General features: G+C 48.2%; 1 pseudogene; it reads right to left on the bottom strand.

Moving 5' to 3' along the window:
• Nucleotides 1-2435: 2435 nt before the first annotated feature.
• LOC119268711 overlaps nucleotides 2436-16115 on the bottom strand; it is a 46318-nt pseudogene continuing 32638 nt past the window's right edge.

The raw sequence follows: 16115 nt of genomic DNA, 5'->3' as shown, positions 1-16115 counted from the left end.
GGGTTCAGAGCTTGAGAGAAACCTATGTGACGAAGACGATTGCTACCGTGGAGGATGTAGGCCAGGTGGCTCTGGAAGCTTGGAGGCCCATCTTTGCTGACCCGGCCCGTTTGTAAGGCCCGTTCCACCGATGCCCATTTTCCTCTGCAATAATGCTAGAAAAATTGTCTAAAAAAATATACTGAAAAAAACCAGAATAATTCCCTTACCCTAAAAAATATGTTAATTTATTTGTTTCGGTAAAACGTAAAAGTGCTCAGTCACTATCTTAAGCTAAATATAAGAAGCTTAAGAACGGAGCCGATGGCTCGACGATACCCCTCTTTATGGGTTGTTTTGGTTAAAAATAATAATAGAGAGCAACATTTGCTTAGCCCTCTTAACTCTTAAGCAAGTGACAACATTTTCTTCCCTAAAAATTTGACAACATTTTTCTCAAAAAGTGTGCCGCCACTGTAGGTTCTCCATCGACCATCATCACATATTCTCCTGGACGACATCCGCCTCCCAACTCATCGTGGCCTCGTCGAAGGTTAATTAATGTTGTCAAATGGAGGTAGGATCGTGCACGCATACCTGAGAGGGCGTCGGCGGCGTCGGCCATGGGAGCCGGAGCGGGGGCCGGAGGCGGGGAAGAAGGGGAGAGGTTCTAGAAGCTTCCGGAGGCGGCGGGGTGCAGAGCTTGAGAAAAACCTATATGACGATGAGGATTGCTATGGAGGAAGTAGGCCAGGTGGCTCTGTATGCTTTGAGGCCCAGCTCTTTTTTGCTGCTTCGGCCCGTTTGGGTAAGGGCCAACTAGAGTCCAACCGCACGCCTTCGCCGCACGGTTCTTCACTCATGGGATTGTCTTTTTTCTCGCGTATTGCGGTCCGTTGTTTTATTTTGATTTTATCTGTGTTGGCGTGGGTTTAATTATGTTTTGGTGGTATTTTTATCATATGTCAGATTGCGGTACTAGGAGAATCATGTTTTTTATACGTGGTTGTGATGTGCTTACACATTTTGGGCCTCCTTGTGAGTCTTTTTTTTTTTGAGACAAACCTCCTTGTTAGTCGATGGTTGTTGTGTGAGTCCATTAAGAGCTGCTATTCCAGGCTGTAATCATGGAATTTCTGCTATTACGTTCACATGGGATGGCCCATGAAGCTTCCGCTTCGTCAGCTTGGCTCCCTGATCCACTCCACTCGCTTAATTAGCATTTTTCTTTTCTGCTCACTCTACCGCTACATTATTAAAATTAGTCTATTGTTCTATTTTGAAAAAGTTCAGTAAATCATAATATGTTCACCGATTTTGAAAATCTTGTATTTTAAACATGTTACATATTTTAAAAACCATAAATATTTTTTGGGGGGATTTAAGAAAAAGCAAATATTTCTATAAAAATTAGTAATTCGAGATAAACTTCGCAAATTTAAAATGTCCATGAACATTAAAAATATTCATGAATTTATAGAATATTTTGAGCATAAGATTTAACAAATGTGGGTGAATTAAAATGTAAAAAAAGAAGGAAAAAATTAAAATATATTAGGAAAACAAAAATAAGATAATTAAATCAAAAGACAAACATGAGCCCTCAACCAATGACACACATCCTTACAGGCGGGCCTCCAGCGACCCCACCGTTTTTGACGCACCAGGAGGCTTCAAATCTAGGGAGCGTAGTATCTTAATAGATTCCATTCTACTAAAGAAACAAGAATAATTCCCATACCCAAAAAAACATGTTAATTTATTTGGTTTCGGTAAAACAAAAATGTTCAATAACTATTTTTTTGCTTGTCAGTTCAATAATTACTTAAGCTTAAGAAGCTTGAGAGGGGAGCTGATGACTCGATTATACTCTCTCAATGGGAGGTTTGGGTTAAAAATAGAGAGGCAACCTTGTCGGAAAAAAAGTGAGAACATTTTATTCACTAAAAAGGCGACAACACATTATGCTTTGAATGTGTGCCGCCATTGGAATCTCGCTGTCGGCCACTATCATGTATGCTCCTAGCCGGCATCTGCCTTCCAACCCACCCCAGCCTTGCCGATGGTGCGTTGTCGTTGAAGGTTCATCGGCTGGGGCGACAGTACGTAGTGCCAAACTTCACACTCGATATTACTAGACTAGTTCAAAATTTTGAATGATCAAAGATGAAAACTCTCTTCACCAAAGTGGGTGTGGCACCTAGTGGTAGCACCATCTCCAAAAACACCTCTGGAAAATAATGGAAATACCTCGAAGGTATCGGAGAAGAATGCTAAGACAATAACATTATCTCCGTTGAAATTTGGCTTCTCACTGCCTCAGCCTCACCCAACATATGCCTTCACTCACTTCGTCTTATGCCTACTTGAAATTTACTTTGAAAATATCTCCGTTGAAGTTCTTGGTATGAAGCTCCTAGAATGTTTCCCACAACACAACCACACTCCCTAGAATGTGTCGGGCATGCATCTGAGTTGTAATTCCATTATGAACAATAGCTGCTTTGCAGTCGGTGTCAACCTTATTGAAGATCTTCAAACTAATATTCATCAGATATATTGGACGACATCATGGAATATGGGTACCTAGAGCTTATACATAATCTACAAGTGACCAGCGTAGATAGAGCCCCATAGTAGCCGTGGAAAATGGGCATTGCCCGCCTCATAGATGCACGTTGTCACATAAAAACCAACTCCTTGGCTAAGGCGACTGCTTTCTCCTCACAAAATATCTTCTCAACGATGGCCAGCGCGAACTCTGTGGCGGTCCCTGGTGCTCTGCTTGTGATAAGGTTACCGTCGACGACGACCCTGTATTCGCACGCACTCTGGTCTGTAAGGAGGTGCAACATGTGTGGAAATGATGCTGCTTTCTTACCCTATAATGACAAGATAAGTTGCCCCATCACCATATTAGTATATCAATACATGACATCTTTTGTCTCAAAAAAAAAGGAAAGGCGGAAAACACAAGCCGAAAAGCATCAAACTCACATAAAAAGGGCTAAGTACCTTGAGTAAACCGTGGGGCTCGAGGACGTAAGCAGGGGAAGCGCATATTGCACCATAGGGTCTACCAGATTCTGCCTGTTTCTTCAGCATGCCCACAAGTTTCTCCGTGCGGGTGAACTTGAGCGCACCAGGAAGACCACCCTATAATGCATACATATACACATACAAGATACAACTTAACAACAATATCACTCAAGTAGTCCCAGAAGCATCAATTTTGATTACAGCCGGGGTTTGGCCACTTTGAAAGAAAAAGAGAAATGCTCAGCTCAATTCGAACTTACCGGCATGACGATGAGGTCGAACTCCATTTCAGCAGCCTGTTCTAGCATCACATCGGTGATCAGATTGAGCTTGTAATGGCGGGTCACAATGCGTGGCGTGTCCTCGACTGACGCGACCGTGCGCCTGCCCTCCGCAGGACATCGATCAGGTTGAGAGCCTCCATCTCCTCCGAGCCGTCGGCAACCGGCACAAGAACCTGAGGTGTGCCGGTGCATTTCCATTGGATCTCGTTGTACTCTTGTATGGTATACTTGACTCCTTGCTGGGGGCGCATATACTAGTAATTGCATATGTAAGAAAATTCCACAAATTAGGTCTCCTTTGGTTTATAGGGTAGGAAAATTATAGGAATAGAAAAATCATAGAAAATGAGATGACATGCAACTCAAATCCTATGAGTAGGAATAAGAAAAAAGATGTTTTTTGTTTCACATCATAGGATTTTTTCCATTAGGTCTAGGCTAATGTTTATTTTTCTATGAAATGTGAAGGATAGGAAGATTTCCTCAATAGGAATAGGATTCCATTCCTACAAACCAAAAAGCTCTATAAGAATTTTTCCTATAAAAATCCTACCCTATAAAATTCCTATAAAATTCCTTCAAACCAAAGGAGGCCTTAATATTAATAATAACATCATGTAAGAAGATTGAACTGAAGTAGTAGTAGTAGTAGTACACTGGTAGACCGTAGTTACCAAAGGTCCGGCGACCTCCTCGGCCTTGCGTTGGCCGTAGAGCTGCTCCACCAAGGCGAGCGCGAACTGGATCGCCGTCCCGACGCCCTGGCTGGTCACCACGTTCCTGTCCGTCACCACCCTGTCATCCACGGCGATCACCCCACCGTCGTGGCCCAGCCGCCCCAGCAGAGCCGGATGGCAGGTCGCCCTGAAGCCCTCGAGCACGCCCCACCGGGCCAGCGCCACCGCCGGCGACGCGCCAATGGCGCCGCACAGGCGGCCCGACTCCGCGTGCCTCCTCACCATCTTCTCCAGCTTCTTGCTGTCCCTGAGGTTGGCTGATCCTGCTGTTCCTCCCTACGACCAGCAACACGTACAAAGGTGGTAGTGAACTGAGGATGATGATGACAGACACTCACTGACACACTAGTTTGACTGGGCACACGTACTGGTAGGACGATGAGGTCGAATTGCTCTGCTTCCAGGCCGGCGACTCTGCCGTCCGCGGCGAACCTGACCCCGTGTCCGGCCTCCACGACGAGGCCCTCGGACGCGGTGGCGACGGTGACCATTGCGCCGGCGCGGTTGAGGATGTCGGCCGCGGCGGCCGCCTCGAGCGGCTCCGTGCCGGTGGCCACCGCCACGAGCACTCGCCTGGTTGCCGGCTCGGTCCGTCCGATGAGCCTCCGGCGGCACCAAGATGTGGCTCGCCTCGCCAGAGACGAAGACGCAGCACCTGTAAGGAATAAGCATGACACCGTGTACGTCTCGAGTACGTGTCCGTGTAGTGCTAGAACTCCTAACCGAGTAAGACTGCTAGTTAGCAGCTGAGCTAGTATATATACTCAAGATATCCCTTGTAATCTGTACAACGAAAAGAGATCAAAACAAAGAGAAGCAAAGATCGATACAAGCCTTTGGCCATCATATCGATTCGGTGTCTTCACGCTTTGTTCGTCCAAGTTTACAAGTCGCCGTGTTTCGCCGACGGCGCCGGAAAAGTTGATTGCTCGAAGCAAGTCTAGCTAGCTTACTAGTGATTCACGTACACACGTAAAGCGGGACAGTGCATAGGCACTGTTTATCAATCAAGCAGTGAGCCTGTGTGCTTGCTAGCTTGTATGTGTGTATACAGCTTCGGGTGATTTGATCTAGCAACGATCAAAAGCCAACAATTGGTATCAGAGCCTCGACGATCTACGATGACGGACAGCGACACTGAGTCAGTCAAGTCCGGCAACGGCGGTTTCAAGGGAAACAAGTCTGGTAACGGCGGTTTCAAGGCGAACAAGAACGGCGACAAGGTGAAGAAGGGCGGCAAGTTAGCAACCAGTGGTGGCGGAACGGGCGGCGCCAACATGCAGGCGCATCGCAATATCCCCATCCAGTACCCGATGCTCACCGACGCCAACTACGGCGTGTGAGCGGTGAAGATGAAGATTATTCTCTGAACCCTACGAGTGTGGGAGGCCATTACGGACGACGACGTCGACGAGGAGTGCGACGAAGGTGCCATGGCCGCCATAGCCCAGTCTGTGCCAGATTCCGTGCTGATGACATTGGCGGAGTTCGAGACAGCAAGAGAGGCGTGGAACGCACTCAAAGAGATGAGGATTGGAGAAGATCGCGTCACGAAGGCTCGGGCACAAGTGCCGAAGCGCCAATTTCACAAGTTGCAGATGGAGGAAACTGAATCGGTGAACGACTATGCCATGCGTCTGACTACTTTGGTGGGAGAGATCCGCGCGCTTGGTGCAAAGCTCGAGGAGACCGAGATTGTGGAGAAGTTTTTCAGTTCGGTGACTGATAAATTCACATACATCATCGGCATGCTCGAGCAGCTTTACGACATCGACGACATGACCATAACGGAGGCGATCGGACGCTTGCGCACATGGGAAGAGAATGCTCGTGGCTGTCGGAAAGGCAAAGGAGGAGGTAGTGACCAACTCATGTACTCGCGCATAGATTGGGAGGCCCCAAGTAGCAAAGGGAGGCGCAATGTTGGCGAAGGCTCAAGCAACGCGAAGCGCGGCGGACAAACCGAAGAAGGCAAAGGAAAAGGCAAGCCACAAGGTCGTGGTAAGGCGGACCGATCTAAAGAGCGGAAGCCAAGGAACTTGGATATGTCCGAGGTCAAGTGCTATAATTGCAACGAGATGGGTCACTTTGCGAAGGATTATCCGGAGCCTAACAAGCGGGAGATCAAGGCAAATTTGGCGAAGCAGGAAGGTGAACGTCCAGGTCTTCTGATGGCCGAAGTTTGTGATCTCGTGGAGCCTAACAAGCCGCAGATCAAGGCAAATTTGGCAAAGCAGGAAGACGAACGTCCAGGTCTTCTGATGGCCGAAGTTTGTGATCTCGTCCAAACAGCGGTTGTGAAACCAAACTGGAAGGTGCTACTTCATGAGAAAAATGTAACACCAAAGTTATCCGGGAGCCAGAATGTGTCGTGGTATCTAGACACAGGTGCCAGTAACCACATGACGGGGTGCAAGGAGAAGTTCCTCGAGCTAAAATATGATGTTCAAGGCTAATGTGGAGATTTGCGGGCAAGGTTCTGTCCTCTTCGAGGGTCTCACAGGAGAACATCGCATACTCAACGGAGTGTACTACATCCCACGGCTTCGCAACAACATCATCTCTGTCGGGAAACTTGATGAGAATGGATGCAAGGTGGATATCGAGAACGGAGTGATGACGATCTTCGACAACCTCCGAAACGTTCTAGCGCGTGTGAATCGCACGCGGAACAGACTCTATATCCTCAACCTTGATCAATCTCAACCGGAGTGTTGGCTCACCAAGAGTGATGATGATTCGTGGTTATGGCATGCTAGATTTGGACACGTTAACTTCTACGCCTTGAAGAAGATGTCGAAGATGGAGATGGTATCTGGGATGCCGTTTATCAACCATGTTGATCGAGTATGTGATGGGTGCTTGGTTGGAAAAGAGCACCGCAGGCCGTTCCCTGCTCAGTCTACCTATCGTGCAAGTGATGCACTCGAGCTGCTCCATGGTGATCTATGTGGCCCTATCACCCCAGCAACTCACGGAGGAAAGAAGTACTTCTTTCTTGTGGTAGATGACTACTCGAGATACATGTGGGTCGTTCTCCTAAGATCTAAAGATGAGGCGTTTGAAGCGTTTAAAAAGCTGAAGGCTGCAACGGAGATGGAACACAAGCTGAAGGTTCGCGCTCTAAGGACAGATCGCGGCAGAGAGTTTACGTCGAACGAGTTCAACGACTACTACGAGAAGATTGGCATAAAGAGGTTCCACACGGCAGCTTATACGCCACAGCAGAACGGGGTTGTTGAAAGGCGCAATCGAACCGTTGTTGATATGGCGAGAAGTTTACTCAAGAGCAAGAACTTGCCGGGGACTTTTTGGGGAGAAGCTGTCTCGACGGCGGTCTATCTTCTCAACCGGGCTCCAACGAAGTCAGTGATCGGCAAGACTCCGTATGAAGCGATTTACGGACGGAAGCCGAATGTGTCTCATATACGGACATTTGGGTGCGTGGCGCATGTGAAGACGGCGGAGCCGCATCTCTCAAAGCTTGCCGATCGTAGCACCAAGATGGTGTTCATCGGATACGAGAGGAGTTCCGGCACCAAGGCATACCGCTTCTACAATCCATGAACCAAGCGTCTACAAATTTCACGCGACGTCGTGTTTGAAGAAAACCAAGCGTGGAATTGGAGCGCAGCAGCCGACGATGCTCTAAACAGTAACATATTCACAGTTGAATTTCCAACTAATGATGATGCAGGGGAGGACGTCCAGGTGATTGGCAAGACACCCAACCAAGGTGGCCACAATGGTAGTGATCATCATGGTGCCGACACCAACGACGACGCGCATGGGTTGCAAGGTGATAGAGACAACGACGCGCATGACACGGGCGGAGATCTCGACAACGAGGCGCATAGTGACAACGACAATCAAGATGATAGTCACGGTCACGACGACTACGCCGACGATGAGGATGCCAACGATCCGGCATCTACCACACCCGAGACTCAACGGTCTTCTTCAAGTGCATCGACTCCGACATAATTTGTGTCACCCCCTTCGCAAGCCACGACGGATTGTTCCGGGCCTCGTTGCTACAAGACCCTCAAGAAAGTCTACAAGTACGCAAAGCCAGTTACGCTCGAGTACTCCGATTTGTGTTTACTCGGAGTTGAGGAGTCGGCGAACTCCGTAGAGGCGAGCAAAAGTTCAAGTTGGATGCACGCCATGGATGAGGAGATGAAGGCGACCGAGAGCAATGGGACGTGGACTTTGGTAACCTGACCTCCGAACCAAAAGGCCATAGGTTTGAAGTGGGTTTACAAGTTGAAGAAGGACACGAAGGGTGCCACTGTAAAGTACAAGGCAAGACTCGTTGCAAAGGGCTACGTACAACATCAAGGAGTTGACTATGAGGAGGTGTTTGCACCGTTTGCTTGACTCAAGACAGTGAGAGTGCTCCTAGTTTTGGCAGCACAAGAGGATTGGAAGGTTCATCACATGGATGTTAAATCCGCTTTCCTCAACGACGATCTCACAGAAGAAGTGTACGTGGAACAATCCTTTGGCTACAAGAAGAAAGACGAAAATAGAAAAGTTTACGAGCTCAAGAAAGCACTTTACGGGCTGAAGCAAGCGCCAAGAGCTTGGAACTCAAAGTTAGACCGAAGTTTGGTCTCGCTCGGGTTCAAAGGATGTCCCCTCATAGATGCGAAAGGCAGTCTTTCAAGCACCGAAAAACAGGTGAAGATTGAAGACGCGGTCAAAGAGGAGCGCTGCTGTCAAGCCACGGACGAGCTGACGGCAGCAAAGACGGTCCCTGAAATGCTACGAAAAATGGCAAATGCAATGCCAAAGATTATGACTATGAATAGTAGTAGTCGCACATGGGATCCAGGCCGAAACGAGGATGTCAAGCTTAGGGGGGTGAATGTAAGGAATAAGCATGACACCGTGTACGTCTCGAGTACGTGTCCGTGTAGTGCTAGAACTCCTAACCCAGTAGGACTGCTAGTTAGCTAGCTGAGCTAGTATATATACTCAAGATATCCCTTGTAATCTGTACAACGAAAAGAGATCAAAACAAAGAGAAGCAAGGCTCGATACGAGCCTTTGGCCATCATATCGATTCGGTGTCTTCACGCTTTGTTCGTCGAAGTTTACAAGTCGCTGTGTTTCGCCGACGGCGCTGGAAAAGTTGATTGCTCGAAGCAAGTCTAGCTAGCTTACTAGTGATTCACGTACACACGTAAAGCGGGACAGTGCATAGGCACTGTTTATCAATCAAGTAGTGAGCCTGTGTGCTTGCTAGCTTGTATGTGTGTATACAGCTTCGAGTGATTTGATCTAGCAATGATCAAAAGCCAACAATTGGTATCAGAGCCTCGACGATCTACGATGACGGGCAGCAACACTGAGTCAGTCAAGTCCGGCAACGGCGGTTTCAAGGGGAACAAGTCTGGCAACGGTGGTTTCAAGGCGAATAAGAACGGCGACAAGGTGAAGAAGGGTGGCAAGTTAGCAACCAGTGGTGGCAGAACGGGCGGCGCCAACGTGCAGGTGCATCGCAACATCCCCATCCAGTACCCGATGCTCGCCGACGCCAACTATGGCGTGTGGGCGGTGAAGATGAAGATTATTCTCTGAACCCTATAAGTGTGGGAGGCCATTACGGATGACGACGTCGACGAGGAGTGCGACGAAGGTGCCATGGCCGCCATAGCCCAGTTTGTGCCAGATTCCGTGCTGATGACATTGGCGGAGTTCGAGACAGCAAGAGAGGCGTGGAACGCACTCAAAGAGATGAGGATTGGAGAAGATCGCGTCACGAAGGCTCAGGTACAAGTGCTGAAGCGCCAATTTCACAAGTTGCAAATGGATGAAACTGAATCGGTGAACGACTATGCCATGCGTCTGACTACTTTGGTGGGAGAGATCCGCGCGCTTGGTGCAAAGCTCGAGGAGACCGAGATTGTGGAGAAGTTTTTCAGTTCGGTGACTGATTAATTCACATACATCATCGGCACGCTCGAGCAGCTTTACGACATCGACGACATGACCATAACGGAGGTGATCGGACGCTTGAGGACATGTGAAGAGAACGCTCGTGGCTATCGGAAAGGCAAAGGAGGAGGTAGTGACCAACTCATGTACTCGCGCGCAGATTGGGAGGCCCCAAGTAGCAAAGGGAGGCGCAACGTTGGCGAAGGCTCAAGCAACGCGAAGCGCGGCGGACAAACCGAAGAAGGCAAAGGAAAAGGCAAGCCACAAGGTCGTGGTAAGGCGGACCGATCTAAAGAGCGGAAGCCAAGGAACTTGGATATGTCCGAGGTCAAGTGCTATAACTGCAACAAGATGGGTCACTTTGCGAAGGATTGTCCGGAGCCTAACAAGCGGGAGATCAAGGAAAATTTGGCGAAGCAGGAAGGCGAACGTCTAGGTCTTATGATGGCCGAAGTTTGTGATCTCGTGGAGCCTAACAAGCGGGAGATCAAGGCAAATTTGGCAAAGCAGGAAGACGAACGTCCAGGTCTTCTGATGGCCGAAGTTTGTGATCTCGTCCAAACAGCGGTTGTGAAACCATACCGGAAGGTGCTACTTCATGAGAAAAATGTAACACCAAAGTTATCTGGGAGCCAGAATGTGTCGTGGTATCTAGACACAGGTGCCAGTAACCACATGACGGGGTGCAAGGAGAAGTTCCTCGAGCTAGAATATGATGTTCAAGGCTCGGTCAAGTTCGGTGATGGTTCAAATGTGGAGATTTGCGGGCAAGGTTCTGTCCTCTTCGAGGGTCTCACAGGAGAACATCGGATACTCACCGGAGTGTACTACATCCCACGGCTTCGCAACAACATCATCTCTGTCGGGAAACTTGATGAGAATGGATGCAAGGTGGATATCGAGAACGGAGTGATGACGATCTTCGACAACCTCCGAAACGTTCTAGCGCGTGTGAATCGCACGCGGAACAGACTCTATATCCTCAACCTTGATCAATCTCAACCGGAGTGTTGGCTCACCAAGAGTGATGATGATTCGTGGTTATGGCATGCTAGATTTGGACACGTTAACTTCTACGCCTTGAAGAAGATGTCGAAGATGGAGATGGTATCTGGGATGCCGTTTATCGACCATGTTGATCGAGTATGTGATGGGTGCTTGGTTGGAAAAGAGCACCCCAGGCCGTTCCCTGCTCAGTCTACCTATCGTGCAAGTGATGCACTCGAGCTGCTCCATGGTGATCTATGTGGCCCTATCACCCCAGCAACTCACGGAGGAAAGAAGTACTTCTTTCTTGTGGTAGATGACTACTCGAGATACATGTGGGTCGTTCTCCTAAGATCTAAAGATGAGGCGTTTGAAGCGTTTAAAAAGCTGAAGGCTGCAACGGAGATGGAACACAAGCTGAAGGTTCGCGCTCTAAGGACAGATCGCGGCGGAGAGTTTACGTCGAACGAGTTCAACGACTACTACGAGAAGATTGGCATAAAGAGGTTCCACACGACAGCTTATACGCCACAGCAGAACGGGGTTGTTGAAAGGCGCAATCGAACCGTTGTTGATATGGCGAGAAGTTTACTCAAGAGCAAGAACTTGCCGGGGACTTTTTGGGGAGAAGCTGTCTCGACGGCGGTCTATCTTCTCAACCGGGCTCCAACGAAGGCAGTGATCGACAAGACTCCGTATGAAGCAATTTACGGACGGAAGCCAAATGTGTCTCATATACGGACATTTGGGTGCGTGGCGCATGTGAAGACGGCGGAGCCGCATCTCTCAAAGCTTGCCGATCGTAGCACCAAGATGGTGTTCATCGGATACGAGAGGAGTTCCGGCACCAAGGCATACCGCTTCTACAATCCATGAACCAAGCGTCTACAAATTTCACGCGACGTCGTGTTTGAAGAAAACCAAGCGTGGAATTGGAGCGCAGCAGCCGACGATGCTCTAAACAGTAACATATTCACAGTTGAATTTCCAACTGATGATGATGCAGGGGAGGACGTCCAGGTGATTGGCAAGACACCCAACCAAGGTGGCCACAATGGTAGTGATCATCATGGTGCCGACACCAACGACGACGCGCATGGGTTGCAAGGTGATAGCGACAACGACGCGCACGACACGGGCGGAGATCTCGACAACGAGGCGCATAGTGACAACGACAATCAAGATGATAGTCACGGTCACGACGACTACGCCGACGATGAGGATGCCAACGATCCGGCATCTACCACACCCGAGACTCAACGGTCTTCTTCAAGTGCATCGACTCCGACATAATTTGTGTCACCCCCTTCGCAAGCCACGACGGATTGTTCCGGGCCTCGTCGCTACAAGAGCCTCAAGAAAGTCTACAAGTACGCAAAGCCAGTTACGCTCGAGTACTCCGATTTGTGTTTACTCGGAGTTGAGGAGTCGGCGAACTCCGTAGAGGCGAGCAAAAGTTCAAGTTGGATGCACGCCATGGATGAGGAGATGAAGGCGATCGAGAGCAATGGGACGTGGACTTTGGTAACCCGACCTCCGAACCAAAAGGCCATAGGTTTGAAGTGGGTTTACAAGTTGAAGAAGGACATGAAGGGTGCCACTGTAAAGTACAAGGCAAGACTCGTTGCAAAGGGCTACGTACAACATCAAGGAGTTGACTATGAGGAGGTGTTTGCACCGTTTGCTTGACTCAAGACAGTGAGAGTGCTCCTAGTTTTGGCAGCACAAGAGGATTGGAAGGTTCATCACATGGATGTTAAATCCGCTTTCCTCAACGGCGATCTCACAGAAGAAGTGTACGTGGAACAATCCTTTGGCTACGAGAAGAAAGACGAAAATAGAAAAGTTTATGTAACACCCTCGATGCGACTATAGCTCCCACGTGTCGAGGCACGACTTAGAGACATAATCGCATTGAAGGCATATGTCGCAAGTTAGGCAATCTTCACAACATCCCATGTAATATGATAATAAAAGGGGAGATAACATAGTTGGCTTACACTCGCCACGTCAATCAAGTACATAAATAACATTACATCATCCAAACACTCATGGCCCGACTACGGCGCCAAAATGAAAGAGAACCCAACATGCGACACGGTCCCAATCACCCCCAACTGGGCACCACTACTGATCATCGGGAAAGGAAACATAGTAACGTTGAGAGTCTTCGTCGAACTCCCACTTGAGCTCATACGCGTCTGCTGGAGCGGAATCATCAGGCCCTGCATCTGGAGTAATAGTAATCTGTGAGCCACAGGGACTCAGCAATCTCGCACCCTCGCGATCAACACTATTTAGGCTTATAGGTATGGCAAGGTAAACATAAGTGGAGCTGCAGCAAGCGACTAGCAAATATGGTGGCTAACTTATTCGCAAAAGAGAGCGAGAAGAGGAGGCAAAGCGCGAGCGAGAAACTAGCAAGCAACCTGCGCAAACATTACTCCAACACCGTGTCCACTTCCCACTTCATTTTAATTAATTAAGGTTCAAGTTATCTACAACCGGACATTAACAAATTCCCATCTGCCCATAACCGCGGACACGGCTTTCGAAAGTTCAATCCCTGCAGGGGAGTCCCAACTTAGCCCATGACAAGCTCTCATGGTCAACGAAGGAATAGACCTCCTCCCAAGACGTTCCGATCAGACTCGGTATCTCGGTAATTCAAGACACTTCGACAGGTTAAAACAAGACCAACAACACCGCCCGAATGTGCCGACAAATCCCGACAGGAGCTGCACATATCTCTTTCTCAGGGCACACTCAGATAAGAAATCCGTACAACTAAAACCAGCCCTCGAGTTTCCCCGAGGTGGCGCTGCAAGGGGCTTTAGTTTGGACCAACACTCAGAGGAGCACTGGCCCGGGGGGGTTAAAATAAGATGACCCTTGAGTCTGCAGAACACAAGGAAAAGAAAAGGCTAGGTGGCAAATGGTAAGACCAATGTTGGGCATTGCTGGAAAAGCTTTAGTCAAGGTGAACTATCAAGGGTTTCCCATTATAACCCAACCGCGTAAGGAACGCAAAATCCGGGAACATAACACCGATATGAAGGAAACTAGGGCGGCAAGAGTGGAACAAAACACTAGGCGAGAGACCGAGCCTTCCACCCTTTACCAAGTATATAGATGCATTAAGATAACATGGCAATATAATGATATCCCAACAAGTAAATAAATGTTCCAACAAGGAACGGCCTCCAATCTTCACCTGCAACTAGCAACGCTATAAGAGGGGCTGAGCGAAGCGGTAACATAGCCAATCAACGGTTTGCTAGGAAATGGTGGGTTAGAGGTTTGACATGGCAATTTGGGAGGCTTGAAATCAAGTGGTAGGCATCGTAGCAATGGCATAGCAAAAGAGCGAGCAAACTAGCATAGCAAAGATAGTAGTGATTTCGAGGGTGTGATCATCTTGCCTGCACAGTTGTCAGAGTTGACTGGATCCTCGAAAGCAAACTCAACGGGCTCCTCGTTAGTGAACTCGTCTCCCGGCTCTACCCAGACAAGACAAACAAGCAACAAGGATACAATCAACCACGTGCAAGGATCAAGCAATATGATGCAATGATGATATGCTATGCGGGATGCAAAATGCAAGATATGACAGGGAATGCATGAACCTGGCCTCAACATGGAAAACCAAGTGTGCCACTGGAAAGATGAGATGAAATTTCTTGAAAACGATATAAAGAACACCGGAATCGGAGTTACGGTTTGGAAATGGCAAGCGATTCAAAAATGACACCGGTCTGCGATTTACAGCAAGTAGGCATCTAAATGCAACGAAATGAACATGCTACAGCACCCAAACATGACAACAAAATACATGACAGGGATGCACACAAGATGCTTAACAAAAGTCTAGCACTGAGCTACGGCCAATTCATCCATTAACAGGTTCAAACAAGCATGGCAAAAATGCATATGGCAAACAGATCTCAGACTTAGTGAAATCAACACTTGTCTGGAATTTCAGATCAGGTAGCCCTCTTCGGAGCAACAAAACTACATGCTACAAGACCTGAACATGGCAAAGTAAAGCATGTCATGGAGCTACTCAAAGAGCTTAACAAAAGTCCCTTAGTGACCTTGAGCCAAAAGGGATCAGAAAATACAATTGCAAGCATGTGAACATAGCAAAAACATAATCAGTTTTCAGACTTAGTGAAAACTGACACATGCTGAAATATAACTCAAGTAGGCATGTTTACGAGCTCTGTGCACTCACTACGGTGCAAGTCATGGCAAGACAAGCATACATCCATCAAGAAGGCACAAAATGCAAGCTAGACATGGCAAGAACAATAGCATAGCATGCACGGATCAACTACAACATCACCGGCAAAATTGCAAACAAGTTGACAATCTGCCCAGATTCACAAGGTAGCAAAAGTAGAGCTCGATTGACTCAAGCTAGGGTGCTCCATAATTGCAAACAAAGGCATGGATGAATAGATCACTACAAGATTAACAAAACATCCTTACTGATCATCCTCAAAAGAGGCACAGATCACTAGGAAACAACAAGAACATATGACATCATGAGATAAACAGCTCCAGGACTTAGTGAAATTGCTAAGTCCCTGAAAACAGAATTAGCAAGTGCACCACTTTGCAAGCTTGCACAAGTCACCACACACATCACAAAAATACATGGGTTGCACCTCTGGAAATATGACAAAACCCTTAACAAAACATATGTAGAACTCACGGGCATAGCATGCACACAATAATCATGGCAAAAATGACAAAAGTGCTAAACGGAGTAGCAGATCTGACAATAATCTCAAGTAGCCCTCTTCTAACAGCATTTCGGGCATCAAGATGAGCTCAAATGAAAATGATGCAATGGAATGAAATGATGTACTCCCTGAGATGAACATTTTGATATGCTATATGCATGAATCGGAGCTAAGGATGCAAAGTTACGGAGCCGCGAACATGTGCACATGGACTGAAATTTCAAGGACTTAGGAAAAAAACAACCTCCCAGATCTGGATGTAGGGTTTGGTGGCACGCAAAACGAGGCAAACTCCGGCGAGCACTGTTCACGGCCGGAGCGGGACGTCGCCGGAGGAGGTCGGGGAGGCGGCTGCCGGGGCGGCTCCGGCCGGCGCGGGTCGCCGGAGCGACGAGGGC

The sequence above is a fragment of the Triticum dicoccoides genome, chromosome 1A, assembly GCF_002162155.2.
Source record: "Triticum dicoccoides isolate Atlit2015 ecotype Zavitan chromosome 1A, WEW_v2.0, whole genome shotgun sequence".
NCBI classification, from domain to species: domain Eukaryota; kingdom Viridiplantae; phylum Streptophyta; class Magnoliopsida; order Poales; family Poaceae; genus Triticum; species Triticum dicoccoides.
This window is presented reverse-complemented; position numbering and strand designations above follow the sequence as displayed.